The sequence below is a fragment of the Bombina bombina genome, chromosome 6 (assembly GCF_027579735.1).
Source record: "Bombina bombina isolate aBomBom1 chromosome 6, aBomBom1.pri, whole genome shotgun sequence".
Taxonomy (NCBI): Eukaryota; Metazoa; Chordata; class Amphibia; order Anura; family Bombinatoridae; genus Bombina; species Bombina bombina.
The window spans coordinates 498990433-499015547 of NC_069504.1; the positions used below are offsets into that span (position 1 = coordinate 498990433).

General features: G+C 40.5%; 1 long non-coding RNA gene across 1 annotated transcript in view; it reads left to right on the forward strand.

The window, feature by feature from the left end:
- Positions 1-25115, forward strand: part of LOC128663170 (uncharacterized) — a 46826-nt gene that overhangs the window by 1669 nt on the left and 20042 nt on the right. The gene's annotated exons all lie outside the window — the stretch shown is intronic.

A 25115-nucleotide genomic window follows, 5' to 3' on the forward strand; every position in this document is an offset into this window, starting at 1 on the left:
TGTTAGTTAATAGTGTTTGTTATTACGTCTGGCACATTTGGTAGTACTTGAACTATAAGACTATGCTGCAGACATCCCCAACTCTCCCTGATTGCAGAGATCCCAAGTCTCCCTGAAGTTCAGGGAGTCTCCCTGATTGGAATAGCGGTTCCCTGATGCCAGCAAATGGAGTGCAATCTGCCTGAAACTCCAAGTACCATGATCCTATGTGACCCAAATCCGGAAAAGTGTTTCTTTAACAAATTTCTTTAGTTGCTGGGACGTTATAGAACCCTCAAAGCATGCATCAGTAACCAAAAAGCCCCCACTGATCTTAATAAAACACAAATACTACCTTATTTACTGCACGTAAGTAAACTTTGTAGTCTAAAATATTTGAGCACTCAACAATCGTACGATCACTGGAAAATAGGTTTGTTGTATGTGGTTGTGCAATAAAGCTACTTTTTTTATGTGACTTTAGTGGGAAGCTACTTTAATGAAAAGTCTATCTTATTTAGGGTTTCAAGGTGTCCAATATATAACTGGGGGGGTGTCGGCGCAGTAGCGAGAGAAGCCACCTCCCTGAAATGAGTTTTTGCAGGTTGGGATGTCTGTGATTGTAATAGCGGCTCCCTGATGCCAGCAAATAAAAAGCAATCTAACTGAAACTCCAAGTACCATGATCCAATGTGGCCAAATTCCAGAAAAGTGTTTCTTTAAGGAATGCCTTTAGTTGCTGGGACGTTAAAGAACCCTCAAAGCATGCATCAGTAGCCAAAAAGCCCTCACTGATTTTAATGAAATAAAACACAAATACTACCTTATTTACTGCACGTAATTAAACTTCGTATTTTTTGCATTCAATAAGCGTACGATCACTGCAAAATAGGTTTGTTGTATGTGGTTGTGACTTTAGTGGGAAGCTACTTTAATGATAAGTCTCTATCTTATTTAGGGTTTCAAGGTGTCCAATATATAACTGGGAGGGGGGGGGAGATAGCGGCGCAGTAGCGGGAGAAGCCACCTCCCTGAAATGAGATTTTGCAGGTTGGGATGTCTGATGTTGGTTGGGGATCCCGGCAGCCCAGAGCACCGGTTGGAAATAAGCTGAACCACAGCCCCAGGCAATCATGAGATACAAATCTAGTTGTCTTTTTAACATCCATTGATTTGTCAGGGGGTTTTCACCTGCAATTGAAATCTTTATATTTATGCATCCATTACTCTTGTATTCATTTATACATCTGCAAACAACATAAAGGAACAGAAGCGTCACATGGCCCAATATTGTATAGAACAGAGGTAATGGTATATGTGACAATTGCACTCACATGTGGTGAGACACCCCTAGTGGTGTATACGGAACGATCTGGGATCAAATGCAGTCACCCAGAAGACTGGCCGTGGTGGATATTCAGATAGCTGTAGAAAAGTATATAGAACACAAGGGTGCCTATATGGCCTAGTAATGTTGGAACAAGCGGTGATAAGTAAGGTAATATATGCACTCACATTTAGTAGAGCACCTCCCTTGGTGCTATAGAGGTAAGCTGGGATCAATAAAGTCACCCAGTAGACTTATTCTCCAGTGATCAGGAACTCACAGTAGTCCAATCTCAGAGTGAAGATGTGTAACAATTTTTTTTTATACACATCTTAACTCTGAGATTGAACTCCTGGGAGTTCCTGACTACTGGAGAATAAGTCTACTGGGTGACTTTATTGATCCCAGCTTGCCTCTATAGCATCAACTAAATGTGAGTGCATATATTACCTTACTTATCACCGCTTGTTCCAACATTACTAGGCCATATAGGCACCCTTGTGTTCTATATACTTTTCTACAGCTATCTGAATATCCACCACGGGCCAGTCTTCTGGGTGACTGCATTTGATCCCAGATCGTTCCGTATACACCACTAGGGGTGTCTCACCACATGTGAGTGCAATTGTCACATATACCATTACCTCTGTTCTATACAATATTGGGCCATGTGACGCTTCTGTCCCTTTATGTTGTTTGCAGATGTATAAATGAATACACGAGTAATGGATGCATAAATATAAAGATTTCAATTGCAGGTGAAAACCCCCTGACAAATCAATGGATGTTAAAAAGACAACTAGATTTGTATCTCATGATTGCCTGGGGCTGTCGTTCAGCTTATTTCCAACTGGTGCTCTGGGCTGCCGGGATCCCCAACAAACATCAGACATCCCAACCTGCAAAATCTCATTTCAGGGAGGTGGCTTCTCCCGCTACTGCGCCGCCACTCCCCCTCCCTCCAAGTTATATATTGGACACCTTGAAACCCTAATCGTGGCCTTGATCCGTTACAGATAGCTGCCTCGACCAACTCAGTCATCCACCCACATCTGATACCATCATCTCTAATGAGACTGTCTCATAGTTACTCAATATATGAGTATCTATTTCACGTTTATTATTGTATTTTACACTTTGTATTTTTATCATTTCAAACTATTCTGTTGTTTATCAAATAGGAAATTTAGATAGGGGATCCATCTGTCTATCCCATTTGTACCATTGTTTGTGTGTTGATGTCAGTTTAGCATTATAATATAGCAACTTCATTAGTGACATCTCCTATTACCACATTAATTTACACCAGACCTCCAGTATATAGAGGCATCCATTTATTTTCTTGGTGACACAAGGGCACCCCTACCCTCTTCATACACTTCATTTATACATGTTAGAAAGAAGAAAAAAAAACTATTATAATTTTTAAACACTTTTTTTTTGCAAACTGCTAGTTTAATTGACTGCTGAGTTGACCAGCACTTTGTACATTTAAAGTGATGGTAAACTTTACATGTTTTTTATATCAGGTAAGCAATATTTAGATGGACTTTAAAGTGATTGTAAACTTTAATGAATTAAAGGGACAGTAAACCTTCAAAATAAAACTTTACCTTTTAAACAAACACATAGTGATATTGCATTTCTTAAATATGTTTTTTTTTTATTTTAATATAATAAATTCCTTGCAAAAATGTCCATGTTTGCACTCCCTCCTTTTACCTAATTATGCAAAGCCATTCACAGATGGCCCTACATATAGCCCTCAGGAGAACGCGCCGCCATATTGGTTTCCATAATTTTCTTCTCTATCAACCGACTAACAGGCATAGAATGATATATGCTTTGAGCACTTGCAGACTTGCTCTGTGAAATACGCAAGCGCAAATACTTTGACACACGCTTCACACTGATGAGACATGCGTGTATGTAGTAACATTAATGTGGATGCAAAAGGGATTGCGCATTGCCTTATTGAATATTCATTTCAGTAATTATAATAAACAATACGATTGGTCAATTGCTTGGACCCCTTTCAGTTACTTTCTCCCGGGGCTGTCAGCCATTTCTAGACCGCAGCATGAAGCGGTTTCTTCAAAATCAAAAAAGTATGGTAAGGATTATTATTTTAAAACATTATACAATCAGAAAGTACTATACATGCAGCTTACAACTAGTTTTTAAAAAACAAACTTTTCTGACCCTTCAAAGCCCAGTATCAAAAAAATAAATAAAAAAAGAGGCACTTTTATTCATTAAAGTTTACAAAGTTGCTTATTTTTTAAAAATACTTACAATTGCATTATGGCAAACATAAATACAAGTCTCTGCCCGCAGCTCCTGCTTTCTTTAGAAGATGGATGACGAATCCGGCTTGGAGAAAGCCGCATTTGTCATTCATATGCTAAAGAAAGCAGGAGATGTGGACAGAGGGTCGGCATTATGTTTTCCATAATGCAATGGTATTTTAAAAAATTAAGCGTCTTTGTAAACTTTAATTAATTAAAGTGCCCCTGTTTTTAAGATTTTTTGATACTGTGCTTTAATTCATTAAAGTTTACAATCACTTTAAAAGGACGTTAAACAGAATGGTTACTTCTTACTAGGGCTGCACGATTAATCCCATATGTGATTTAAAGAGCGATTAATTGCCACAATTTAAAAACCGCGAGAGTCGCAATTTTTTGCTAAATAAAAAAAAATTCTCAGAAGTGGCTGTAATGCATTGATTTGTATGTGATTTCTTGCAAACTAGCTCCATCTAGTGGTTGCTTTTAGCACATATTTGTAAAATGGCTGTTTTACTTTCACTTTCTGATCTCAGTAGCAGCCGGCCAGCCGATCAATCTAGAAGTCTAAAAGCAGAGCCCATGCAGGAATGAAGAGGAGGGAAAGCCATTTACTTATTTTTCCCCCTAGGGATGTATGCAGTCTGAAACTTAGGGTATGTAATCATTATTGAAACTCCCACACAATCTCCTGCTCTCTGAGAAACGGCTCACATACATAGCAGATGCAGTTAACCCCACGGCTGCCAAAAGGCTAAAACTGCAGTCACCTCTGCTGCTGGGTTAACTTATCAAATACATTTTAGATGCAGTTATCAGCAAGGCACAGCATTCTGAAAGGAGCAGCCCCCCACCCCTACTGCTATATGCCTGTATTGGATTCCTGGACAGGAGCAGGGCTCATTTTCAGTCAAATTAAAATGTTTAAAAAAAAAAAAATATATATATATATATATATATATAATATATATATATATACACACACGTGTATGTGTGTGTAACTGTGTATGTGATTGTATATTGTACTGTGTGTGTGTGTGTGTGTATATATATATATATATATATATATATATAATTGTGTGTATGTATGTGTATTATATATATTTATATATTTGTATGTGTGTGTGTGTATATATATATATATATATATATAATTATGTGTGTATGTGGCTTACACTGCTTCATATGTTAATCATACCTCTGTCCACAGTTAGAATAACTCTCCAAGGAAACATGAGAATGTTGTGTGTCATAAGACCTAATAACTAGCTAGTGGCTACTATTTAATCACATCAAAAGCAGCAAATTTTATTTGAACTATTTTTTTTGTATTTTAATGCTCCAAGAGTGTATTGGACATTGAGAAACATGTACATTAAGATTATGTAGTGTTAAATAAACGTTTTAATGCAAAATGACGGTGCTATAGTCATTTATATGTTTTATTATATGCGTTTTGTTTGTTTTTTCCCATATCGCCCAGCCCTACTTCTTACTATTATTGTATTTCATCCTGTTCCTGCAGCTTTTTTTCAAAACTTTTCTCCTTAAAGGGATAGTAAAGTCAAAATAAAACTTTCATGATTCGAACAGAACATGCAATTTTAAACAACTTTCTAATTGACTTCTGTTATCAAATTTGCTTTCTTTCTTTTTTTTTTTGAAGAGTAAAAGTAGATAGGCTCATAAGAGCTCAGGAGTGTGCACGTGTCTTTAGTACTCCATGGCAGCAGTGTTTTGCAACATTGTATAACAAAGCTACAAATTTGATAATAGAAGTAAATTATGAAGTTGTTTAAAATTGCATGCTCTATCTGAATCATGAAAGTTTAATTTTGACTTTACTATCCCTTTAAAGGTGTCAGATATTGAAGCTCCTGCTCTTTGTACTGGGGGCTGCCATCTTGGAGCTCAGGTATTCTCCAGTCATTCTTTGCCTGCGTAACATAGTAGGTGATGTGCAAAGGTGTCTGAAGAAATCAAGTTGTTAATCCTTTAATGGGTACTTTTAAAGCAGGTTTAGAAATAATGAAAATTGTATTAACAATTTGAATGTTTTACAGTTATGTAGGATTATTATAACAAAGTTAAAGGGACAGTCTACACCAGAATTGTTATTATTTTAAAAGATAGATAATCCCTTGTTTACCAATTCCCTAGTTTTGCATATCCAACACAGTTATATTTATATATTTTTTACCTCTGTGATTATCTTGTATCTAAGCCTCTGCAGACTGCCCCTTTTTTTCAGTTCTTTTGACAGACTTGCCGCTTAGCCAATCAGTGATGGCTCCCAGGTAACTTCACGTGCACAAGTACAGTGTTATCTATATGAAAAACATGAACTAACACCCTCTAGTGGTGAAAAACCTGTTAAAATGCATTCTTAAGAGGTGGCCTTCAAGGTCTAAGAAATTAGCATATGAACCTCATAGGTTAAGCTTTCAACTAAGAATACCAAGAGAACAAAGAAAAATTGGTGATAAAAGTAAATTGGAAAATTGTTTAAAATTACATGCCCTATCTGAATCATGAAAGTTTTTTTTGGACTAGACTGTCCCTTTAAAGTTAAAATGTATTGTGGTAACACACCAAAATGAATGCGCAAATTTGCCCCTTGTAAAACGCAAATGTAATAGATTATTTTAAGAGGGTAAAAAATACCACCTAAAAAAAAAAAAAACGGGTTTGAAATGATAAATCAGGGGCACTTTTTTTTTTCGCTTGGAGAAATTAATCATAATCTTCCCCAGCTCGCCTTTCAAACAGAGCAAATTAATATGTGCAATTTTTTGATAAATTTGTGCGCCTCTCCAAGGGCGAGCTGCAGAGAACTACAATGGAGAATTCTCTTAGCTCTTGATAAATCTAGCCCTATGTATTATGCACACTTACCTGAAGCACATTATACAGCTGTAAAAAAGTGGACAATATTACTGATTTGTGAGTGTGCACTGCTTTTGTCACAGGCTGTGAGAATACCTGAGCTACAGGATGGCAACTCCCAGTACAAAGAGGCGGAGCTTCTCTATCTGGGACGTTAAAAATTTAACTGATTTGCACAGAGTTGCAGGAACAGGATAAAATGCAATAACATAGTAGTGAGTAGTTGTAGTTGTTTACAGCAGTTTGTTGTCCCTTTAAATTATCACTTCTAATGACGATGCGCTGTAACTTACTTTTTAATCTAGCCGCGCCATTCTAATACCCTCCGCTCTGGCCGCCCACTTCAAAACAATTTTTTTTGGTGAGCTAAAGGTTTAAACTGTTCTCCAATTGATGCTCTAGCTGTACTGCTGTCTTTTTTTTTTTAGAGCTAGAGTGCTGATTGGAGAACAGTTTTTAAGTGTGCGTCTGGAGCGCATCTTTATTAGAATTGATTAATTAAAGTCCATCTAAAATATCGCTTACTTTCCTGACCTGATTTTAAAACATGTAATTTTTTTTTTAAATTATATGCTTAAATGTATAAAATATATTATTTTTAATATGTTAGCAAATGTTGGTTTCACATATAAGGAAAACAGTTTTAAATAACTTACACTCAAATATGCCAATTAGCAGCAATAAAATGTAAATAAAAAAATAAATACATGTAAATAAAAAATGTAAAAAGTAATATTACAGAACAATTTATCTTGTGAGCTCACCTGACAATGCCCTTCTAGAAGTAAAGAAAACAGATACAGAAATTATCCTTTTTCTAATTTTTAACTTAAAGGGACACTGAACCCAAATTTTTTCTTTTGTGATTCAGATAGAGCATGCAATTTTAAGAAACTTTCTAATTTATTTCTATTATCAAATTTTCTTCATTCTCTTGGTATCTTTATTTGAAAAGCAAGAATGTAAGTTTAGATGCTGGCCCATTTTTGGTGAACAACCTGGGTTGTTCTTGCTGATTGGTGGATAAATTCATCCACCAATAAACAAGTGTTGTCCAGGGTACTAAACCAAAAATGGCCTGGCTCCTTAGCTTAGATTCCTTCTTTTTAAAATAAAGATAGCAAGAGAACGAAGAAAAATTGATAATATGAGTAAATTAGAAAGTTGCTTAAAATTGCATGCTCTATCTGAATCACAAAAGAAAAAAATTGGGTTCAGTGTCCCTTTAACTGAACTGCTTAGTTCAAATGGTAACCTTTGTTGAAAAGCATACCTAGGTAGGTTCAGGATCTGGGATATAACTTCTGAGTGGCTACACATTTATGCCACTTACTGAGGTGTCCAGCTAGCTCCCAGTAGTGCATTGCTGCTCCTACAACAAAGTATATCAAGAGAATGGAACAAAATTGATAATAGGAGTAAACGGGAAAGTTGTTAAAAAAAGTTTGTGCCCCTTATCCCCCCTCCTTTTTAACTTGGCTCTGGAGCCGTTGGCTGTAAAACTGCGTAAGGTCTACCCGGGCATGATGTTAGGAAATGAGAGGCTGCATCTAGCACTTTATGCGGATGACATGCTCCTATTCGTGGAACATCCGGCAAAGCACATCCCGAAAATCTTGGCGACAATTGAAGCCTTCGGATCTTTCTCGGGTTATAGAATAAACCAAACTAAATCAGAAATCCTGTGGCTTCGGAAGCGCAAGACACAACTATGCTCCTACCCATTTCAGGAGGCCAAAGCCACACTTACTTATCTGGGCATTCAACTGTCCACCAACAGGCAAACCTTATACCATGATAATATCACGCGGGTGTGTCGTGACTTGGCACAAACCTTGGAGGGATGGAGGAGTCTGCCGATTTCCCTCACAGGACGAATCCACTTAGTAAAAATGGTAATCTTACCACGGATCCTGTACCCCCTCTTGATACTACCGTTTCTGATCACTAGAAAAGACATGGCGCTATACACAAGGGCCCTATCTGGGTTTCTGTGGAGAGGGGGTAAACCTCGAATAGCACTAACAAAATTATATGCACGCCCCTCTTGTGGTGGACTGGGTCTCCCCGACCTGAAACTGTACAACTGGGCAACGCTAGGCCGCCTCATGCTGGACTGGCAACTCAGAACAGAACACTTCTATACTCCGGAATTGGAGAAGCATGCTCTGGGGGGACTGGATCCCTCATTCCTACCCTACGCTCAGCCTAATAGCATCCCCACGGAAACCAAGGACAGCTTCCTTTATAAAGACGTGCTGAGGGCGTGGCGACTGGCTCTTGGTTATATTGGCCGTTGTTATGCATCACCCAGGTTAACCCCACTGAGAAACAACACCTGTTTCCCCCCTGGGATTGACACCTCCCCGTTTACTGTCTGGGAGACTAGGGGATTGGGTTCGGTGGGGGATGCTCTAGACCTTTCTAGGAGATGCGTCAGGTCCTTTGAGGATCTGCAAACTCAATACGGGTTACCGAGGGCCCACTTTTATGCCTATCTTCAGATGAGGCATTACATTGACCAGCTAATTAGGGAAGACTCACAATTTTGGGAGCCGCACGCATTTCACATCTCGATATCAGCTTATAAGCTAGGAAGCTTTTCTATTTCAGGAATATACAGAACACTGCTAAACCACACGGAATCTAAACACCTAGACATGTTAGAAAATAAATGGAGGGGACACCTAGAGAGGGAAGATCTACCAGAACTAATTCAAAGGAGCATAGAGAATGTTAAAAGAGCAACGCTGTCTATGACTCTGAGAGAATCTCAGATACGGATGTTGCATAATGATTATATTATCCCACGAAGACTAGCCAAATGGAAGCAGGGAGTGGTGAACGAATGTAATAGGTGCAAGTTACGTGATCCAGATTTTCTTCATTTCTTCTCTACCTGCCCACGAGTTAGGCAATTTTGGGGTAGGATAGCTTTCTGGATCACAAATGTCATTAAAATCAGGGTCAAGATAGAAACAGAGCAAATCTGCTTCCTGGAATGGGGGGAACAAGACCCTAGACACATCCCAATACTCACTACTATGATTCTAATTGCCAGAAAGGTGATACTTGGGGTTTGGACGGAGAGCTCTGCTCCTACCTTTAATGCATTTAAACACAACTTGCACAAACAATTGCTTATCGAACAGCTAGACACCAAAATGGACACCGACAGAAGACTTAAACACTTTATTACTAAATGGCGGAAGTATATCGATACTCTAACCTTAGAAGCACAAAAACAGTTATTGTCTCCTTTTGCACACACTGAATATATGCTGACAGCCTCTCTGAGGGGAGAGTGGACATTCTTATACCAGACGCGGGGGGGTGGGGGAGAGGGGAGAGAGAGTATTAATATCTAATGAGCTAACACCGCCTACCCGCCCTTGCTACTATTTGTTTGCCCCCCCTCTTTGGATCCTCTTGGATCCCCCCTTTTCTTTTCTGGGTTTTTTTTTTTTTTTCTCTCTCTTACCTTCACAGTTAGAATAAGACTGACTCATTCTATGATAATAGTTGGGACACCGCATGGCTGATTAGTTTAAGTTCAAGTTCTAGTTAGGTTAGGTTTGAGTTTAAAAAGAAAACTTACAACTTGTTAATTCTCCATAAGAAATGGATAGTAAGTGAAACTCAAAAAAAAAAAAAAAGAGGGGCATGAGATAATGATGTATGGCGTTTTTTACTTTATATCTACCGATATGTATGTATACAAATCTTCATTTGTTCGTGTTATAACTGTCTTGGATGTAAAAATGTGAACCTCTCTGTACATTTCTTATGTCCTCAATAAAAAAGAATGTTAAAAAAATAAAAATAAAAAAAAGTTCTACCTGAATCATGAAAGAAAAAATTGTGATTCATGTCCCTCTTGAAACATAAATGTATTATCAGGTGCTTTTTACCAGTTGTGCCCTTCTACTGTTTATATGTTTCAGAGCATGTGTATAAAGGGATATGAAAATCAAGATTAAACTTAAAGGGACAGTATACACTCATTTTCATATAATTGCATGTAATAGACACTACTATAAAGAATAAGATGCACAGATACTGATATAAAAATCCAGTATAAAACAGTTTAACAACGTACTTAGAAGCTCTCAGTTTAGCTGTTGAAAAGGTAGTTGGAAAGCCCACTGCAAGTGGGAAATAAGACACTCCCCCCTCCCCCTTCTTTTGCATATGAAAACACCATTTACATAAACAGCAGCAAGCTGGAGTAGGTAGCTGATGGTATTCACATAAAACTTTGGGGCTTGGTTAGGAGTCTGAAAATCAGAGCAATATTATTTAAAAATAAGCAAAACTATACATTTAAAAAAAACTTTATGGGCTATATAAATAGATCATCTACAAAACATTTATGCAAAGAAAAAATGAGTGTATAATGTCCCTTTAATGGTTGAGATAAAGCGTAACATTTTAAGAACCTTTTCAATGTACTTGTATAAATACATTTACTTTGTTTCCTTGGTATCCTTTTGTTGGAAAGCCTACCTCTGTAGGCCTAAAAGCAACAATGTGCTGGGAGATAGTTGCTGATTGATATATACATTTGCCTCATATCTCTAGATCTGTTTCTATCAGGATAGAAAGGTAAAAAAATGAAATCTGCATTTCAATTTAAAATAGAAACTTTTTGAAAGATACATCCATTAGCAAAAATGCTTCTAGTAAATGTTATTACTGGTTTTCTGTGGCATATGCACATATCCTGTGCACCATTATTTAAACACAATGCTTGCTTAGTGAGGTGGAGGTGGTGTGTATTAATTCTAAAGACATAATTTGTGTCATTAAGCCACCGTTGACTCTCTGAGAAAGGGTGGTGTTTCAATACTGGTGCACGGCCCTCACAGCAAATGTGCTTATGCCACTGAAAAACAGAGATCACTTTTATTAAAATCATTTTTGCTTATTAAAGTATATTGCAAAAATGCTTATATTTCGAATTGAAATGTGCCTATGCACATTTCATTTTTGACCTTTCTATCCCTTTAAACACTAAAAATATTTCATGCACCTCATTTTAATCGTGGGTGCCATCATTTGGGAACCTAGGTTTCATTGCAGGTATTTGAAGGAGAGTTGCTAAACGTGCAAACATATCCGCTCTGGAACGCAGGGGAAGCCAAATTTCAACATGATGGCAAGCATGACTAGACAGAGGCAGGAATAACCTCAAAACTAAGCTTATAAAATGTATTCTGTGTTTAATATCCCTTTAACTATATGTTTACCCCCTTTGCAGAGGTTGAACACATAGTTATATAAATAAAATATTAGCGCATTTTTCTTTTCACTTTTTTGTTCCTTTAAAACAAAGAATGTTGTGGGCCGCTGTCATGGAAGGCAGCAATATTGGAAGCTAAGTAAGAAAAGCTATAAATCTGCTATTTATCAGCTAACCCTGGAGAAATCAAATAGTGATACCTACAAAATTATTCCAGCAACCATTTTGGAACTCATTGACATCTTTCTCTTTGAGGCTCTCTCTACTTTACCAATCCAGACTGTTGAGATCATCATTGGAGCATGAGTAACTAGGCCTGTAACACCGCCCCCCTAAGCTGCGGTAACAACACAAGGGGAATCTGTGTATTCTTACTAGCTACACATTACTGCAATGACAATGGAGGAGCTAGCTGATGCTTTAAAACAAATTCTACTGGATTTTGGAAAAAAGATTTGTGCCTGGATGAGACATTTCAACCCCAGCAAACTTCTGAACGGGAAGAGGGGGTGTGATGGACACCGGCTACCCCGACTGGGTAGCTCCGCCAAGAGGGTCCATCTTGTCCCTGGAACTTGTAGTTATAGAGCGGAGGAAAGTGATTATAGCCGGAACCCACCAGGCAGAACCAGTGGAACATAAACATACTTTATTGTGAAAACACACACTCTTATAAACACCCAGCTCATCTTGATAAGGGTCTTATCAGACCCCCAGATCAACTGCCCCTCAAGACAGGCTGGCACCCCACATAGTGTCCATAGTCTCATAGAGTCCCAGTGATATAGATGTGGTGGTTTTGGGGTGATCCCGTGGGAGTAACAGCACTTCCAGGGTGTTGCTGGAAAGCCCTCGGCCCCTAGATGCCGCAGTTCAAAAAGTGACATGATCCGTCGCTGGGGGCTGGAGTGGAAGCTGATCAATCGTACACCGGGTAAGCCAGGGGGAGTAGGGTTGTAGAGGGGGGTCCAGAAACCCCAAGTTCCCAAGGGAGCTCCGTTCCGTCAATCACCCCACCTCTTGACCTCCCTAGGGGGTACCAATCCCCAAAAGAGTGGAGCTCTGAGGCAAAGGGCCTGTTGGAGCGACCTGGGGTAAAGGTGAGCAGGTATCTGGGGTGGGCTGGCCGGCCGGTAGTTCCAGGAGCCTGGCCAGCCAGAAAGGGGTTAGGCGGTCAGCAATCAGCTCTTCTGTGAGGAGGTGCAAATAGAAAACAAGAGTCAGGAAGAGTTTGGGAGATCCTGTAAGCCCTGAAAAGGTCAGAACTGTTGTAAAAAGGAGTGAGTCAGGTAGTAGGGAGGTGGGGGTAGCCTTGGCAGCCTGGTATCCGTGACATGTGGAGAGCTTCAAAACCACACCACACAATGCGGGTGCAATATCCAGACTTGACCTGATCCATGATCAAAAAGTTGTCCCCTTACCAGACTCTGACGACAATGAGCTCCTGACTGAAGATGTTGGACACCATTCTGATCAACCAGAACCCAAAGAAGCTGGTCACGGGAGAACTAGGGATGCACCGAAATTTCGGGCCGCAGAAAGTTTTGGCCGAAAATGGCATTTTTGGCTATTTCGGTTTTCATTTTTTTTGCTTGCTATTTTCGTAAAATTATTGTATAACATGTTTCAAATTTGATGCTAGCCTAGAGCTGCTGTTTAAGTTTATTACTTGACTTACTGTTCTGCATATAATGAGTTTTCTAGGACTATACTTTATTTGGATAATTGGTAAAAAAAAAAAAAAACTGTTAAATATGATTCTATTACATAGAACTAAATTAAGAATAATACAGTATATTGATATTTATAATTGTTTTAAGTAGGGATGCACCAAAATTTTTGGTCGCAGAAACATTTTTGGCCAAAAATGGCATTATTTTTTTGCCTGTTTTTTTTTTTTTTTCTTGGTAAAATTATTGTGTAGCATATTATTGTTTTAAGATATTTTTGTCCAATTTTAGTTGTGTTTACTTTCAATAAAAGGGCGAGCTTTTTTTATTGGCTCTAATTATGCAAAAAAATTAAATAAAAAAGATTAATTTGAAAAAATACATTTCGTTTCGGTTTTCGGCCAAGTGCATTCCGGATTTTCGGATTCGTTTCGGTCCAGAATTTTCATTTCGGTGCATCACTAGGGAGAACTCTAAGAATCTATCAAAATCAGACTGAATGACTATGAAGGGAGCAAAATTAAGGGATCGGCTTCCTGAGTAAAGAAAGGATTAAGGGGGGATAGTGAACATGGTATTCTAAGGTGTTGTAAAAGTTGAGGAGTTTGGGAAGGCATAATGAGAAGGTGAAACAGAAAGCAGGTATTACTAACTTGTTTTTTTTGTTGCAGAGCAGATCGGTTGTTTAGGTACAGAGATGGCTTCAAGGAACAGAAAAATTCCTAAGAAGTTCTTGAATGATGATGAGACTATCTGGAAGACACGGGCTATTGCGGCACAGAGGAGGCTAAAGAAATATGAGAGAAAGAAGAAAAAAAATAACAGCTCAGTAGGCAATATCCTTGTATGGTTCTTCTGTGTCTCATTATGTTCCCACTTCAGTGTCTGTTACTTCTAAGCCCAAAGGAAGGGTAAGTAAGCCAATTGTTAAGAGAAATCCTCCTCCTTAGTACTCCCCTGGTGGGTCAGATGTTGTGGTAGATGTAATGTCTGAAGGGTCAGGTAATATAGAGAGCATGCCTTTGCTATTTCATTCCCTCACACAAAATATGAGTTAGAGTGTCCCATTGGGCCAGGGAACTAGGCCATCATCGCCTATATCGAGGATAGGCAGTCAGGCTGATCTCTCCCATCATTCTCAAGGTATTTATAATAATGTGCCCCTTAGTAAGGTTAATAGTCATAAAGCGTATGGCAATCCTGCATCCCGCTCCTGGTATCAGGCCTCTACCTCTTGCTCATGATCCCACAACTCCCACTAATGCCACTCTTCCTCCTGAGCCACCCTTCTCCAACCCGCTTCCCCTCCTAAGCATCTCCTAAGGATTGTAGGACCGTAGGCCCAAAGATAGCGTTTAGGTATGACCCGCCCTTCCTGCAACCTCCTGGTAGGGCGTCTACTTCTGGTGACATCAGTAGGCCGCTCACGAGGGTGATGACAATTGGCTGCATCAAGTCAAGCATGACCGGGTGGGGTTATGGTGTCGTCAGCAAGAGGCAGGATGTCGGGTGGGAGAAAGGTAGGAGCTGAGTTTCTCCATTTTCATTGCCGTCGAGTGGTGCTTTGGACAGGAGGGGGGGGGGGCACAAATGCAATAGCCCCCCTCCTGGCAGGGGTTCTTACTTCATTGGGGCAATGGGCATCATAGGGCCAGGATTGGGAGAGGGAGGGTAGTAGGCAGGTGGATAGTGAGAAGGGTAATAGGCATGTAGATATGCAGCATGTTTTTAATAGTAATTATATTTTTGTGATAGATTTAATGCTGAGCAACAGGAGTCAAGAAGGGTAAAGAGGCTAAGGACAGCAGATATGAGTGGTACGTACCCAAATATTATTAAAGATGGGAATGCATAGAGGAGGTGGGTGGTGGCAGTCATGGAGGTGCAGTTAACTCAGATAGGCATGGTGTGCCTGTGGGAAAGAAGGACAATATCAGCAATATGCGATCAAAAGATAGAGTGGCCAGTGCTAACAATAGAAGTATAGGCAAAATAGTGGAAAATGAAATAGAGGACAGAAGTAATGATGTGGATATTTTACAGGCACAGAGATCCTTACCTGAGGCTCCAGGTCAAGTAGTAGCAGCTGAAACAGTGCAGCAGCAGACAGACTGATGTGATGGATTCAGAAGGGCAATGTGTGGCAAGCGCAGAAAAGGACAGGGGGAAAAATAACAAGAGATCTGAGGGTTACAACAGAAATATGTGTACAGGAGGGGTTTGCCATCTGCTAGTTACTCAGTTTGATTCAGAGGTTGAGAAGGTTAATGGTGAAGGTAATAGACACATGTTAAAGATAATGAAAAATATTTATGCTAAGCAAGGGGAGGGGGAGATTAAGTGGGCAGGTCAAAGGAAAAGGACAGGGATATGGAAAAATCAGATCAGGAATATGATGCAGATGATGAGGTATCAGCAACAGGGGTTCTGCTGTTATCTACTCATTTGAAGGCAAAAAATAGTTGCAAAATTCAGATAGGGGTAATATATAGTTTTTTTGAGATACAAGGGAAGCAGTAGCATGGAATTCTAGAGGGGAGGTGGGAAAAAAATTGCAAGTTAAAGCAGACATTCCCAAAGTAGGTAAAAGAGATGCTAATTTATGCAGAATGTTTTCTTTCCTAAGATATAGAGAATCCACAACGTCATCAATTACTAGTGGGAATATCACTCCTGGCCAGCAAGAGGAGGCAAAGAGCACCTCAGCAAAGCTGTTAAGTGTCACTCCCCCTACCCATAACCCTTAGTCATTCTCTTTGCCTCTGTTAATGGAGCAGGTGAAGTTTTGGTGTCTGAAGAAAATTGGACTACTTTCGCTACAATCAAGATTTTGGGTATAGCTGTAGTCCACATCAATCTCTTCAGGTAGAGTAGTGGGGTGGCTTTAGAGCAGTCAGGAATTTATAAGGTGGGCCTTGCTGCGTTTTCCTAACATGTTGCTGCCCTAGTACAGAAAGCCAGAGTAGGTTTACTCTGTTCTTTCTTTTATACACAGGCCTCTTTAAGAAGTTAGCGTCCTTTCACGCTTTGGTGAGCTGTCCTCCTGCCGGACGGCTAGAAGTAGAGGTAAGTGCCTTTGTCTTCTAGGGCTGGGAGGCTGGCACTGTAGGGGTTAAGGAGACCCTCTGCATTCATTTATGGGACTAATATCCTGGGTTCAGGGTTAATTATAGGCAGTGGGCAGGCACATTGGTATGTGAAGAAGCAGGATTCAGCTCATTCAAAGACTGAGGTTAATCCCTCAGTGTTTGAGGGATAAAAGCAGAAAGGGTAAATATATAGTTTTTTTTTTTTTTGAGATAACAAGGGAAGCAATAGCATGGAAGTCTAGAGGGGAGGAGGGAAAAAATCGCAAGTTAAAGCAGACTTTCCCAGAGTAGATAAATGGGATGCTAATTTATGCAGAATGTTTTCTTTCCTAGATATGGAGAGTCCACAACGTCATCAATTAATAGTGGGAATATCACTCTTGGCCAGCAGGAGGAGGCAAAGAGCACCTTAGCAAAGCTGTTAAGTGTCACTCCCCTACCCATAATCCCCAGTCATTCTCTTTGCCTCTGTTAATGGAGGAGGTAAAGTTTTGGTGTCTCAAGAAAATTGGATTTCTTTCGCTAAAATCAAGATTTTGGGTATAACTGTAATCAACATCAATCTCTTCAGTAGAGTAGTGGTGGCTTTAGAGCAGTTTGGAACTTATAAGGTGGGCCTTGCTGCGTTTTCCTAACATGTTGCTGCCCTAGTACAGAAAGCCAGAGTAGGTTTACTCTGTTCTTTCTTTTTTTACACAGGCTTCTGTAAGAAGTTAGCGTCCTTTCATGCTTTGTGAGCTGTCCTCCTGCCGGATGGCTAGAAGTAGAGATAAGTGCCTTTGTCTTCTAGGGCTGGGAGGCTAGCACTGTAGGGGTTAAGGAGACCCTCTGCATTTCATTTATGGGACTAATATCCTGGGTTCAGGGTTAATTATAGGCAGTGGGCAGGCACATTGGTATGTGAAGAAGCAGGATTCTGCTTATTCAAAGACTGAGGTTTATCCCCTTCAGGGACAGAAGGGGTTAATCTTGTTTTGTTGGCTCAAGAGTTTTATTTTGCACTTAATTAAGGTTGTGGGCACTTTTATGTTTTATATCACTTATTCTGCAATTTCTTGCCGGCTCTGATGTAGGTAGCGGCTTTTCCACTCTAAAACTCAGTCTTTCCAGCTTGAAGCGCGAGCTCTGCATTTGTGACGCAGCTTCACTTGCTGGTGACATCTTGCCTCGCTCCTAACAGACTTATCGGAGCGGTCTCAGTGGCTGCTGTTGTGGAGTCCTGGTTCTTCTTTGCTTGTTTCAAAACGAAGGGGCAGGTAGGCACCTCAGTCTCAGGCTTGCTTCCCAAATTATTATTATTCAAGACTTTTTGGGAATCAATTCTGCAAGCTGTGAGGCCAATATGCTTTCTTAGAAAGAGTATGTGTTGTACCTTTTTCTTCACTTAAAGTGACAGTACTTCAATAAAGTATCGTTTATTTTTTTGCCTTTTTTGCTAAAAAAAATTGTTATCTCTATCATGTAGCAGGAATCTGCTCCTATGGACAGGTGTTTGCTTTGTTTGGAGAATCAAATTGTATTGCCCTTGCAATTTTGTTCCTCATGTATAGAGAGGACTTTAAAAAATAAAGATAAATTCTTTGTTTCTGAGCCAACCATCTCTCAGGATGATGTTGTTCCCAAGCCTTAGTGGCGTCACATACAGTGCCCTGCGGTTCCTCTTAGTCTCCTAGAGGAGTGTATTTGCCTGCGGAAATTGCTGCTCAGGTATCTTTGGCGGTATCTGCGGCATTATCTTACATTCCTATGCTAAAGGGAAAATGCAAGAGGAACTTTAGAGACTCAGATATTAAGGTTTCTGTTCCAACCTCTGCTACTCAGGTCGCCCTCTCTCATAAGTCTGAGGAGGAGAATACGTTGGTAGCCTCTGAGGGTGAAATTCGTTTTGTAAACAAGGTAATACCAACAGTGGAGATGGATTGGAGGTTGGCCAAAACACCTCTGAAGGCAGCTAGATTGTTGCAACAATTATTAGTTCATGAAAATGTAGATGACAGGAATTTTCTTTCACATGGTTTGTTATAGGATTTTATTGTACCTGTACAATCTGAAGTAAAAGGGGCAGGCAGAGCGAGGAATTTGAAATCAGCTGTAGAGTTCCCTGAGGTCCTGCAAGAAAAGTTAGATAAGGAAGTAAAATTAAGCTGGATGGAAGGCCCATTGAAATAAAGATTTGGTGGTGTCACTGTTAGGCGTTGTCCCAAAGAAAGAGCAGGGCAAATATAGGATGATCCAGCATCTATCTTACCATAGGGGGCTCGGTAAATGACGCTATAGCTTAAGAGGATTCATCTGTTGAATACCAGTCTTTTGACAGGGCTGTGCAGATGGTGCGGGGCATGGGCAAGGGTCACATTTGTTGCCCCTTAATCCAGTGAGTTTTAAGTTGATGGGATGCAAGTTTAATGGCAGCTATTATTTGGATAATTGTTTACCCATGGGGTGTTCCATTTCCTTTGCAGTGTTTGAAAAGTTTTGTTCTAAGGATTGTGGAAACTTAAAACAAAACTTGTTGGGCATGTTGGAATTTTAGGGGTTCCAGTAGCAAAAGAAAAGACAGAGGGCACTTGTACCAGGCTAGCTTTCTTAGGCATAGTAATAGATTCTATGAAGAGTCAATGTGAATTGCCATTTGAAAAAGTGGAGAAAGCTGGAGATTTGATAAAGGGAAGAAAGTATCACTTAGGGAGATGCAAAAAGTGTTAGGGGTTTTGAACTTTGCGCGCAAAGTTATTCCAGTCTGCAGAGTTTTTAAGAGAAGGTTAAAGCTTAGCATCCATGAAATCAGGATAACTAGGGAATTGAGAAAGGATCTTAAAGTGTGAGATTCATTTTTGGTTTAGTTTAATGGGGTGAGAATTCGGGAAGAAGAGATTTTAACATAGGAGTTAGAATTGTTTACTGATGCAGCAGGTTGATGCGGTTTTGGAACATTTTTGCAAACGGAGTGAGTGGTGTGCAGGAAAGTGGCCCGAGGAATGGAAAGATAACGGTTGGGTGAAGAACTTGTTCGAATTATTTCCCTTAGTGGTGGCAGTGACGCAGTGACTTTATGGGGGGGAATTTCTATAAAGAAGCAGAGAAGGCGCCACATAGCATAATTATGTGAGATATATCAAGTAACGAAATAGAAAACTCAGATGCACTCACGTTTAGCAAAGCACCAAGATGTGATGCAGGCTGGGCAAGCCGGAACCTTAGAGTTGTCCGGTAAAACTCTCCTCTCAGGCAAGATCTCCCCCAATGCCAGATGGTAATCACAGGATAATAGTGCTGTTTGAGTCAGGTGTATTAACAACTCCAGCAGTAACAGGTGTAAAAACCAAGCAGGGATGTCCAGACAGGCAAAGTAGCAAGTTGTATGAATAAAAGTGTTTATTATAACACATTAAAAGCACAGCAACGCGTTTCTCAGTATCCAGTACTGTTTCCTCAGGCTGATAAAACTATACAATACTTGCTACTAGATATAAAATAAGGCCAATCAAAAAGTTGTTTGAACAGACACACCTTCGTTTACCTTAATTGATCACATGATTCACAGGTAAATACAAAACATTTTGTTAGCATTTCTCATATGCATATATTAGCTAACATCAAAGGTATACAACAAGTTAAAATACATGTGTATTCATATATATAACAGAGGTATTTTGCTTAGATGTGTGTATAAACGTCACCTTATTATTACCCAAACATATACATCTGTTAATATCACTTGATAAAGAAAATCTCTATTGTGCTGTTCGCACAAATAAAATCCCAACTTCAATGTAATTATCTGCCCTCTAGACTAACTGCTCTAAATATATAGCTGATCGTATGTTTATCTATACTAAAGCCTCAAGCACATCAGTAAGTGTCGGCATATGTTTCGATATAATGTTTGTGTTCTGGTATTTGTGTTGTAATACACTTTTGGCACCTCTCGGTAGTCATTACCTTAATATCCATGTTGCGGGGCTAAGATTTATATGTGAAAAATAATAATAAATAAAGGTACTTTCCCTCAATCTCAGTTTCATATAATGGCGGTGAGCCGTGACAGTATACACACAGGCTACACGTTAGCCAATAAAGGAGGTGTTCGTGACGTACTAATTCCCTATGGGCGCCGGTCATAAAGTTAATACACGCCCTCGACACAAACTGCCAATCACGCAGCTCCATAAACATTCTACGAAATTTTATGATCTATATACGGCTAGTTGGATATACTAGCGAACTTTCAACATACAATGAATGAAGACTGTACGCTAGTCAATATTGAGTGTACATATTTATCTGTTAATTCTTGATCTATTTAAAAAAATATAATAGATCGAGATTATTTTATACCAATGTTTTTCTGTGTGTCATAAGAAAGTAGGAGTTGGCTATTTTAGCCAATCAAATTACAATTCCATATATGTAATGTGATGGAAAAATACTAAAGTGAATAAAGTGAGGTGTTTCTTAACCACTATAATAGACATTGTGGTGTCTCAATGTGCTATGAATTACTACAAGAATTATAGTATCTTTGGTAAATGTGATCTGTTGTTGTAGGTGTACCAATATAAATGGCGATATATAAATCGCCATCTGAAATTCCTACAATATATAAAAAATAAAATTATAATAAATAATAAAGAGTGCAATTATATTGCTATGCTCCTAATTTATATGTGTAAATAGTGTATAGAATAAAACGTGAATACTTGATGTTAATAATTATACTTATTTGTATTGAAGTGCACAACATAAGTGAACATATAATCTATATTACCTTATTAGTAAATTAACATATATTTCATAGATGTACTTAATGGCTAAAGGCTACCAAATCCATATTCATATTAAGGCCATTAGGATATAAAGTACCCAATTGGTATATCCAGAATGTTTCACATTGGCGCAATCTGTTATATCTGTTGTATAAATGGGAGGTAGGAATATGCTCAATAGGAGTAATTTGAAATATATTCAAATTGCCTTGGTGGACAGAATGGCAATGTTTGGGAACACTATGATTCTTTAATTTATTTTTCATGTTCCTATAATGTTCATTCCATCTCGTCCTAACTATGCGGCAGGTGCGCCCTACGTATTGGATTTTACAAAGTTGGCATGTCAGCAGATATACTATATAAAATGATGCACATGTAAGATGGTCTTGTATAGGGAAACTAAGCCCCTTTGTATAAGATGTGAAGTTGGTAGTTCATACTGTACTATATTTGCACATTCTGCAGTTTTTCTTTTGGCATTTAAAAACCCCTTTTTTGTTATTATTAATTACTCTCTTTTTAATGTTTGTAAGGGATCCTTGGACTCTTCTAGGAGTCGAGGATTTAGTATTGTTCTTATTAATGACTACTTTGCTAGGGGCTAATAAATTCTTTAATGTTGGAGCTCGTCTAAACACACACTTTGGTTGCTTGTCCAAATTTGTTTTAAGTATTGGGTCTCTTATTAATATGCTCCAATGTTTTTTCATTATATTATTAATTAATTTGTGGTTAGTATTATATTGAGTTATAAACATACTAGTATTATTTTTATTCTCATTTTCTTTCATTTTGTCCTCCATAGACTTTTTCTAAAAATAATTTTCCCTATTATCAGTTCTTGCTCTATTAAGACTTCCCCTAATTAACTCTCTAGGGTATCCTTTTTCTAAAAATCTTTCTACCAGTATTTGGCTTTGCGTATCAAAATCTGACATATTGTTACAATTTCTTCTTAACCGCTTTTGATTTTGGTAAGTGTGATAGACACTGGCAACCCGACTGGGTGGCTCCGCCAGAAGGGTCCTTCCTATACCTGGAACATGCCGCTATGTAGCGGAGGAAAGTGATTATAGCAGTGCCCATCCAAATAACCAGACAGAACCAGTATTCAGTTGAAACAAAGAACAACTTTATTGTGGAAACTTACTGCTTATATACACAAACACATCTTCATAAGGAGTCTTATCAGACCCCCAGATCTCCTGTGATTCCCGCCCCTCCAGACATGCTGGCGCCCCCATAGCAGTTATAGTCCCATAGAGTCCCAGTGATAAGGAGGTGGTTATTCCGGGTGATCCCGGGGGAGCGGTGGAACTTCCAGGGTGTCATTGGAAAACATCTGGTCCCCTGACGCCACAGTCCAAAAAGCAACATGATTCGTTGCAGGAGGCCAGAGCTACGGGTGATCAAATGTACACTGCGAAAGCCATGGGAAGTAGGAGTTGTAGGGGGGGGTCCAAAACCCAAAGTTCCCAAAGGAGCTCCCCTCCAGCAATCACCCCACGTCTTGCCCGCCCTAGGGGGTACCAATCCCCAAAAGAGCGGAGCTCTGGGGTGAAGGGCCGCTGGAACGGCCTGGGGTAAAAATCAGCGGGTATTCAGGGAGGCGAGACGGGCCAGTAGTTCCAGGAGCCGGCCAGCCAGAAAAGAGTTAGGCGGTCAGAGATTAACTCTTCCATGAGGATGTACAGATCACAAAACAAGCAAAACCAAGAGTCTGGGAGATCGCGAATGCCCTGAAAAGTCCGGCTAGATCCACACACGAGTCGGCCTGGGGCTGTCTGGGGAGTTATCCTAACTTAGTTTGCCGGGAAAGTCCGTCAGCATTCCCATTGTTTTTTCCCGGGCCAAAAATATTAGATAGTGAAGTTGAAGGACTGCAAGGCTAAACTCCACCGCAACAGGCGCCCATTGTCCTCAGCGACTCAGTGGAGCCAAACCAGGGGGTTGTGGTCTGTGAGAATGGTGAAGGCCTGTCCGTACAGTTAGGGTTGTAGCTTTTTAAGGGCCCACACCAAGGCCAGGCATTCTTGTTCCACCACCGCGTAGCCCACCTCTCTCGGCAACAGCTTCCTACTGATGTAAGCTACGGGGTGGTCATGTCCTTCATCGAACACCTGGCTCAGCACTACTCCTAACCCGAACATGGAGGCATCTGTATGGACACAAAAACATTTGGTTGGGTTAGGGGCAGAAATCAAGGCTGTCTTGAGGCTTTGGAAGTCAGCCTCACACTCAGGGGACCACAGGACCTATCGGGGTAACTGCTTTCGGGTTAGGTTGGTCAGGGGTTTGGCCAGGGAACTGTAGTTGGGGACAAGCTTGCAGTACTACCCGGTGGTTCCTAGGAAAGCTAAGACCTGGGTCTTGGTCATTTGGGTTGGTCAGTTTGCGACTGCCTCAATTTGGCCATCTCCGGACGCTGCTTTCTGCAGCCTACTTGGTGTCCAAGGTACTGGACCTCCAAGCATCCAATCATACATTTTTCGGGCTTAAGTGTCAGACCAGCAGCCCTGTTGTGGTCTAGAATGATGCCTAGATGAACCAAATGGTCCTCGAGGTGTCGCTGTAGACTGCAATATCGTCCAAGTATGCGCAGGCATAATCCTGGAGGACCTCTAGGAGGTGATCTACCATCCTCTGGAAGGTCGCCGGAGCATTCTTCATCCCAAACAGCATGACCTTAAACTGGCAGTATCCCTTGTAGAGGTCTAGGGTGGTCAGGAAGTTGCAGCGGGCGATATGGTCTAGAAGGCCATCGACCCTGGGCATAGGGTAGGCATCAGTGGTGGTTCTGTCATTGAGTCTACGGTAGTCTATGCAGAACCGGGTGGTCCCATCCCGTTTACCACCAGGGAGGCCCAGGGGCTGTTGGATGGTCCAATTACACAATGTCCAGTATTTCCCTGAGCTTGCTGTGCATATTTTCCCTAAGTGCCTCTGGGACCCATATGCCTGCTGTCACGGGGCACCTGTCCCAGGGTCTCCACTTAGTGTACCGCTACTGCTGTGTACCCAGGGGTAGTGGAGAACATGTCTCGCCGGTTCCCTAGCACCTGGTTGACTTGCTCCCTCTGCCTAGTCCCTAGCCTCTCATCTAACTGTTTGTAACCTATGCCTGGGGGCATCCTATTCTGCCCAGGGAGCTCCGGCATGGGGAGACTCTCTGAGTCCTCCATAGCTGGAGCACATATGGTGGCTACGTCCTCTGACCTTTTCTGGTATGCCTTCAGCATGTTCACATGAAAGGTCCGGCGGATCTGGTCATCAGAGCATTTGGCTACCAGATAGGTTGTGTCTTTCAGCTGTTCTAACACTCAATAGGGTCTCTGCCAGGATGCCTGTAGCTTGTCTGTTTTGACAGGCTTCAGGGCCAGGACCTTCTGCCCTACTTTTAGGGTCCGTTTACGAGCATTCCGGTTGTACCATCGCTTCTGCCTACCTTGAGTGACCTGAAAGTTCTCTCTCACCCTCTCAACAAGGTCCTTCAGTTGGTCCAGCACATACCCCACAATGGAGTGTCCTTCCAACCCAACTGATCCTTCCCAGTGGGCTCTCAACAGGTCTAGGGGCCCCCTCACCCTCCGGCCATATACTAGTTCAAAGGGGGAGAACCCAGTAGATTCCTGGGGCATCTTTTGGTATGCAAACAATAGGTGTGGCAGGTATCTCTCCCAGTCTTTGTGAGAGGCCAAGAACATCTTAAGCAACTGCTTCAGGGTCACGTTGAACCTCACACCCAACCCATTAGTCTGGGGGTGGTACAGAGCGCTCTGCAGGGGTTTTATCCCACAGAGCCTCCATAGCTGCTGGATGAGCTTAGCAGTGAACTGGGTTCCTTGGTCTGAGATCACTTCCCAGG